The sequence below is a fragment of the Liolophura sinensis genome, chromosome 1 (genome assembly GCF_032854445.1).
Source record: "Liolophura sinensis isolate JHLJ2023 chromosome 1, CUHK_Ljap_v2, whole genome shotgun sequence".
NCBI classification, from domain to species: domain Eukaryota; kingdom Metazoa; phylum Mollusca; class Polyplacophora; order Chitonida; family Chitonidae; genus Liolophura; species Liolophura sinensis.
Genome location: NC_088295.1, coordinates 18,441,557 through 18,450,545, shown reverse-complemented (window position 1 = coordinate 18,450,545; position 8,989 = coordinate 18,441,557).

Here is an 8,989-nt window from a genome sequence, read left to right as displayed (position 1 = left end):
GTGACAAAAAAGGCGAAGAGACCTTTTTTAGAAGAAATAAATATTGGAGACGAACAAGTTCTTTCAAGAGCTCGGCATTCGTTTTTAAATGAGGAGACATTTAATTTATTTTAGCGCATTTGTGTAAATGAAATCCCACAGACAATAACAATAAAGCGACTCCTTTGTGTTGCTCTACATTGTTCTTATTTTATTTTGTAGCGATTTTGAGTCGAGTTCAAACTAACCAGTGGCTTTATTACGTCTTAAACATGTATGTATGTATACTTGAGATTTAACGCCATACTTAGCACTTTTCAGACATATGACGACGAGGAGTCATTCGGTGTGTACATATAATTGTGTCTTCTTGTGGCGGGGCGAATCCATGCCACCAAAGCGCTGCCGCCAATGAAGTATCATGCCGAAGACACCAGACATGCCAACCCCACAGAGTCACATTTACTGACACCGGGCCAACTAGCCCTGCTTCCTGCTCTAACCTCTCAGTGCTGTGCGGCTTTTTAAAGTCGACCCGATGATCACTGCTGATCATGATTTGTCACCATGGAAAGTGCAGAGATAATGATGCAACAGGACCATTTGATTTTTTCGACCGATTTCCCCTTCCGGTAATTTACTGTAAGCCTACCAGTTCAACCGATTAATTCTTCTAAGTAAAAGTTTAACTGTGAAAGTCACCTGCAGTGAAGTGTATGATGTGGCTCTTCATTCTCTCTTCGTGAGACATTACCATGCATTGCTGCATGAACAATAGCCTTTGCATGCGTCTGGTTCATAACATACACGGTGAATGAAGAGCAGATTAAGGGGTAAGAGTAGAAAATTAACAAGATTAACTAAGCTGCTGTGATCCATCGTATTAGCTGTATTGCCAGTCAAACTTTGAAACCCGAGCATTTGTTTGTAGTATTACCTGTATTGCCAGTCAAACTTTGAAACCCGAGCATTTGTTTGTATCGACCTCATGGTACAGCATGAAATCTTGCCTTATGGAGTCATCAATACGCATGGATCAAAGCAAACCAGCCCCTGCAGTCCCTAGCCTCCAGACCCGTCTCCAATGCTTACTAATTGGAAGTCTCCCATTCAAGTAACTACACTCATGGAGTCTTGTGCATGTTGGCAGTTTGCTTTCATGCCACTGCTCTGTGATCACTGCTTAAGAACCCATGCACCCGCCGATAACGAAGACATCAGAGGAACTAAGACTCATCCTGGGGGCTTCAGTGTGTGCAATAACCTCCTCAACCAAAGTTTGTCCTCAGATATGGAATATCTCTGTGGCAACGACATTTTTTCCTGGAAACTTGCCTATCACTTTCTGTACACCATAAACATGATTAAACCGAAGTGGAACATTGAGCTGAAAGTTGCAGGCCATCTAACATATACAACTGCGTAACGTAAACTGTGTATTTCAATAGTGGTGTATTTCGTGACCTCACGACACGTCTGAAGAAGATTGATATACCATCTCTATCTATCATTATTTCTAGTGTCGTGAAAATAACTTCCTGTGCAAAAGTTACATTCTCTGAAATTATGTGTGGAATTTCAACCGTTTCACATCGTTTTCAAAGGATTGAACAATTCTTGACAAAAAATCATACGTTAAGTATAAAGTATAGTTCCAATGATCTTCCGGTGGCAGCCTGTTTCAGTTTCAGTTTCCCGTGGCTGGACAATGTATTCAAATTCTCAGGCTGTTTCATATCCTAATTCTGTCCACACATCTTTTCTGAGCTATATGAAACTAGCATTGTCTGAATTAAATTATGAACAGACAACATTACATGTCCTGTGAACTTCTGCGGACTGCTTCTGTGACGTGGACAATTTTCGTGTTATGTTCAAAAGAGACATGGTCACATGTCTTCCCTTTAATTGGAAATAAGGTTTTGTCGCTTTCCAATCAGGAATACGGATGTCTCAGAGCTGAGCTGGAAAAGGTCCTCAGAGACCTCGTTAGTATGCAGCGGCTGGACGACACAATCTATTGGTGGGATGTGCTGGTCCGTGCGGGTTTACTCCGCAAGGGCACCCATACTTCGCGACCAGCCTTCAGGCCAAGTCCATCATTGCCCGAATCAACCAGTGCCGAAATTCACCCAACTAGTCCCCGAGTGCCCGCTCCAATCAATAACCTGTTCAACTTGTTACCATTTAATTTTCTGCTTTCTGCCTCAACGCGCCCATCAAGGCTCGGTACCATGGATTACAAAATGTATTATCTTGTCATCTAGTCTAGTATACCCACTCCTCTGCTGAGGTCTGCTGGGATTCGTCTCCCACAGGATAGTCTGATTTCTGGTGTACGGCGAATACTCAAGCATTGAGCTGATTACAGCTTTCTCTTTGAGTGAATGAAGTGAAAGTTTACGTGTTGTGAATTTCTTGAAATGCATTCTGATTGGATCAGATCAAATCTGACATCCGGTTACCGTTTCTCAAACCGAACATGTGCCGTGAGCAATGAGTACCACATATTGAAACCTCGTTCAAAACTCCTAATACATTTCCTACAGGATCCAAGACTCTTTTAATTTCTTCATCTGAACTAACCAAATTGCGTATTAATGACTGTGTTAATACAATATTTGAAAAACTCATGTAAAATTGTTCTTTGTATGGTTATACACAACTGAACTTACATGTAGAAAATTCGCACTTGTCCTATTGCGTGAACTCGGGATTTGCTACTTTTTACACTAACATTCTAAATAAAGAAAGTCCGGCACGACAGCCTCTTGTTACTAACAGACGCACGTTGTACGAAGACTCACGCTAAGGGATTACATCGAACACGAAAAGTATAGAAGGAAGAGCTACAACTCCTGCTGTAAATGAGAGTTTTGACGGCGCATTTAGTGTCTGATCAAACGCGGAGACAAGGACAGGGCCAAGGCTCTTAGGGCTTCATTGATCATCAATGGAGGCAAAGGCGAAATCAATTGAAAGGAAAATCGCTGTTTGCTTCTCCACGGAAAGATCAATGTAGACATAATAAACTCACCAAGCTTCCTACGAGAGATTCATTTGTACCTAACATTGTCGGATAATCAACCCGACATTTTCACAGACTCCTCAGCTAAGTACTGAGTCTTTCAGGATCCATGGGTCGGGGTTTGGAACTGTTGACACTGATAACCCTTTACCAGGATGGCTTGGACCACCTCTTGACGCGCTCACTGGATTGAGACTCCAAGGCCACCTGGGAGCCCTGCAGAAGACGCTATCAAGCCAGGCGCTGTAGATCTGGACAGAGAATTCAATACTGTCAGCCTGACAGAAAAATCTATATATGAGTTCTATATGCTCATTACACATATCTCCGGTTAAGTTACCTTCTCACAGGATGTGCTTCAGTCCTAGTCAATCGCTGACATTTTATCATTCACAAATCCAGGAAGTCTTATCCAATCTGAACCATACGAATTGCCACTTCTGTTTTTTGGACAAGACTGAGCAGGGATTCACAAAGCAGGAGACACAATTCTTGGCTGTTTGATTTACTCTGCACAGCGATAAGATCTACACACCAAGGCTGCCTCCAACTTTAGCCATGTAAGTAAAAAACATCTCTGTTTTTTCATGTTTAATTTAAGGGATTACAAAAGAAGTTAGACACATAAACTGAACTATTAAGGCATATGTCCTTATGTATGTAAAGGTAGAAATATAACCTTTTCGTGGATGAATTTACCATTTCGCTAATGACAAGGTTCCACGATTGGCCATCGTTAATATAAACATCATTTTGATAGTGTGATAAAAATGGAGCTGACGGTTGATGTCATTTATCTGTTGTCTGTTTCCTAGAAAGCTTTGCAGATTAGAGAAGGTCTCAGTTTGTTTAGCTGTTATCTGGAGAGCAAAAAAAAAATCCGTAAATTTTCTCCGTTTACTCAAGGATTTTTCGTGACCCTTTCATCGATTTTACAATCCCCTTAAGCACAATCTTCTTCATGTCACAATAAAAATAAGAGAAGAAATTGGGAAGTGCCCTGTTGCACAGTGTAGCTGCTCTTTTTCTTTTATTCTTAGTATTTATGTGAGGATGTAAAATTTCGTCCACTGCAGTTAACACAGAGCTTGCCATGAAAACAGATCAGCTAAATCCCACCATTAAATATTCATGTGATTGGCATGAGCGTCGTTCCCTTGGAAACATGAGGATAAAAGCTGAACATGAATGAAATATGGGCATTAAATAGGACAAGACTGGAGGACTATCAGACGGTATTTATTTCATTATTTTCCGATCAATTTATCGATAAATCTGCCTGGAGTCTGTTACAAGATGGGCGTATTCTGCAGGTCTTCACGGACGGCTTTACAAACGTCCTCACAATCGGTGGTAATATAAACCTCTCAATCTCTGTATAATATCAGAATTCTTCACGGAAGATCTGTCTGTATGGTGACGCAAAGCTAAGAGCTACAATCTTTTGCATGTTTTGTTATTTAATATACCGGTAGAGTTGTGTTGACAAAACCTTTGCAGATTATGATGAAACACTTAAGATTCATTGACATGAGCTGGGAAATAAATTAAGACATTTTAATAAATTACTTGTCTCTTAAAAGAAAAAATATCAATGTTTTGACCCAGATTTCTGAGTAAGCAAAGTTTCTGTCCTTGCTACATAACATACTTCACAAATACACTGGCTCGCACAACAATTTTTTTTTTCATGAATTTGTTCGATTGATGATTAACATCTTACTCATAATTTTTTTCACTACTATTTGACGGCGGTGAGGTGTATGGGTGCGATAAGTAAACCACCACCCTTCTCTAGGAGCACGACAGACCTAATGCCTGAAAGAAAGAACCAGATTTGAGCCTGTAACCTGTTGGTCAGATGGAAACAAGTAAACATATCGCGTCCTAATATCAATAAATTTAAAAAGTGGTTTAGGACATGCGGTTATCCCGCCTGAATTTTTCTGTCTTAAATAAATCATTACCAACCAGCAAATGACCTTGTGTTGGGCCAGAAAAAAACTTTTATTCAACATTTTACTTTAAAAATCATGATGATACCGACAAAGTTGTGAAGAGCGATGTAAAGTGGCGTAAACCTGACAATTTATCAAATGTTTATCATTTGTTACTTGTACGATATTTGGTTGTTTAATTTTTGTCAACACTGGTATTTCCTTCTGTCCCCAAGAAACAACCCTAATTAACTTTGTCCTATAAATGGCTGTTTGGCTCAGGTTGGACGTAAAGGGTCAGTTTATTTTGTGAAAATGTAGTAATTTTATGCTGCATATGTTCACTTGGGATTTTTGAGACACACCTCCTTTGCATTTCGTATACACCACTTTCATTTGAAGGAATAAGGTAAGTACTTACAGAGAAGTACACTTTTAACCTACAACTCCTTCATGTTTTGAAAAGTGCAGCAGGGTTCGTTACTTAACTATCAACTACTTATCCGATATCAAATGTCTTGTGCAACAGCTGTAAACATTCAATAGGTATGATAGTGGCGTGGAGCTTGGATAGTCTCCTCACGATACGCCCAGCTCTACGCTTTATGGACTGGTTGTCGTCCGTCATTTAAAACGACGCGCACATACCAATGTGAATGGTTTAACTTGACCTGGGGTGAGATCTATTTGTATATTATTTAAAGCCAAATTCAAAAATTTTCCACTTGAACGATGGCGATCAGTTCCACATGTGATGCAAAACGTTTTCCCACTTGTGTCATACACACTTGCTTGCCATAGTTGTGGTCTTCAACGAACGTTAGATTGCGCAAGCGACCCAACGACCGCCATCTGCTTACTGTCACCTCGTCAACAGGAACAATAGTCCACGTGGACAATGCACTGCCGAATGCCAGGGGGAGCAGGCGTCCATATACCACCCACCTGTAATTAAATGTCACAGACATCTCGATCACAATATCATGTACAGCTTCACCAACACACTAAAACTTAGAAAAAAACTTTTTTATTGCTCTTATTGGCAAGTGCTCAGAAGCTTTAGTCATGTGATCAAAAACACCGTGATTATTTTACACGGTGCAACGAACTAGCAGACATAGTCAACTCTCATCTGTGTTTCTCACCAAGAGCGTAAAATTTTGAAAAAGTTAAGATGAAGGCGGACATAACAGCGTATGAGTGAAATAATCATGAATATGGCAATCATGAAAATAACAATAAAAAAAGATATAGGATGTGAACAGAATTTTACCCCTTAAAGATGATTCATTTCTTTCAAGGTGTTTAAAATAGATGGGTTGTCTTTGTAAGTATCGACATAAAAAACGAATGGTAACTTCTGCATGGATATAAAGGTGTGCCAAAAGTCTGCCAGAATCAATGTATAGAATGTTCTCTTTTGTATCCCTGCGCACTGATAAAACATGGTGTCACTGAATTTTATATAAATATATTTCGCAGGAAAACGGCATAAAACTGTAATGTTTTATTTATGGAAATAATTCTCATTATTATCCTGTTGTTTTGGGTTTTCTTTTTTCAAAAATATAATTAGGTTAAAAACATCAAACCTAGCTATTCCATAAGATTTCTGCATGAGACCATGATTATATTCAATAATTGTGCTTAGGGGAAAATAAAATTAACTAGAAAACGAATGCAGTAAATTACATGCTTGGATGCTTGTCGTGCGCGTATAAGTTTGCGATGGTGTGTTTGGTCGTACGTGTATCTGACAGGGCTCTAAGAGTACCTTGATGAAAGCTGAAGCGCCTTAGTTCTTGCAGTGGAAATTGCCGTAGGGTACAGTATCTAGCCCTGGCACATTCGGAGGAAATGGGTTTTTCTGACTAGTTAAGAGAAGCAAATATTTCGATTAACCACATAAGATAAATGTCTAATGGCGTACACTAGCAGCTCGGCACAACTCAATATAGCCGATGGTCATATTCAGAGGGAATTTGGCTAAAATCTGTGGATTCCACGAATTGCCCTAGAAACAAAGTAAAATTCTTTAAATGGGCAGGTCGATTTAGAGCTCCAAATTTAGGATTAACATCTGCGCGGTATATTTCTGATTATTTTCTTCTATAGAATCGTGTTTCTGGCCTGAGCTCTCTCGGTCGGTATTATAAGGGCAGTGATAATAGATGTGAATTACGACTACATGTGATCATGCGCATGCCTATGGATAAGAAGACGCGTGTAATACTGAGGCTTTGAGCATTCATGTCTGTGCAATGGCGGCCGAGTAGAATCAGCACCGAGTCGATAATCAATGCGGCTGTCTTGTACCGCCGACGATAATTGGTGCCGCATCCTACTACCCCGTCACGTTTCTTTAGTATGTTTATACAACTAGACAAACATTTCTTCCTTTTCCCCCACATTAGGAGAAAGTCCTTGAACGGTTTTGCAGGAGGTCTTTGGAGTACTCCAGAGCTAATCTCTTCCTGCTCGAATATCAGCTCTAGGAGAGCAAGCTCACAATAAAGTGTCAGTGATGGCAAACAATTTCCTCCACAGATCATCTCTTGGCAACTTGTCACAGTGAAAGTCCGGGAAGAACCTGCGTGGAGAATAGGTTCATCCACGGTCACAGACACGACTACCGCCTGCATGGTCTTCAGGACAACAGTACTGTAATAGTGTTATCGGCCATCTGAGCGCGATAGCTCCGGATCGAATAGTTCTCTACTGCTTTTCCGCTCCACTCCCCCTCCCCCCACGCAATCCCTTATCCCTTGTCCGCAGATTGAAATAAAGGACAAAAACCTAAACTATAAGCCACGTGCTAAAAAGAATAACCAAAAGGGTATCAATTAATGCAAGAAACAATTATCCCCTAAAGAAGACAAAAATGGGGGTGGGGTAGGGAGAGGAGAGAGAAGAAAAGAGGCCTGTGGCTTAATTTGTTCCGAAGAAATTTTCAACAAAGACGATGTAAAATCTGTATACGCCGGGTTTGAGGGTTGGGGGTAGAGTGGGGTGTCTGATAATGAGACGATTAGCTGAGTAGAGCTATGGTTATATTATAAATACTGAAAATGCTACAAGGAATACCCTGTAAAACGAATCACGTGTAATGAATGGTTGACTGGGGAGAATATCACTTTATACAACGCTGAAAATGATCAGAAAAACTGAAGACATCCGACAACAAAGAGATGAAATTTTTATAGTTATCACTACCTAAAAGAGGTGACAGGGGAGTGAGTTTAATCGAGTATGGTTTGAATTCTAGTGGGAAGATTTGAGTAGCGCAAAACCTTCCCATCTACAAAAAGACGGGAGAAATTACTTAAGTTAAAAACTTATCTATTTATTTATTTGATCGGTATTTAATAAAAAAAGACAATGTGTGGCACAGAGGAGAAATTCAGAGTAGCGACTACAGTTGATATTTGGCAAATGGTCACACGTTACCTCGATGGAAACAGGCCTCTTGTCAAATTTACCTTTGTTAGAGTTTTCTAACCGTTCATGTAAATGGATAGATAGTAGCAACTAACACGGTACCCATAAAGCGGCATGAGCACCTTAAGCAGGTTTAGCTGCAAAGAAATGCTTTGATATTAAAATACAGTTTACTGGACGTCACCGGTCTAGAATCACTCGCATGCTGTGTTGCCATTACATCTAATAAGCAGTAACATAAAAACAATATAAAGGGGAAAGGCAGTTGTCACAATTAAACCCACAGAACCAAAAAATACGTTTAATTATCACAGAGTAGAGGACTGGAAAATGGTGACGAATGAATTCTTAGAAATGACAGTATTAAAAAAAATGTATAGAATTGTCATATTTAACTGAGAGCGAAAGACATGCGAAATGTGAATAGCTTCTGCCAATTTTTTGTGGGTGTAGAGAAGTCGATATAAAAGACGTAATGACGTGAAAATAGACAGTATTATATTAGACAAAAAACACTTACATGGAGTGAATGTGGTTATATTTTGTGATTAATAGATGAGAAATGGCGAAATTCAGTGAAACTTAATTGTTCAGTTCTGAGAACCAG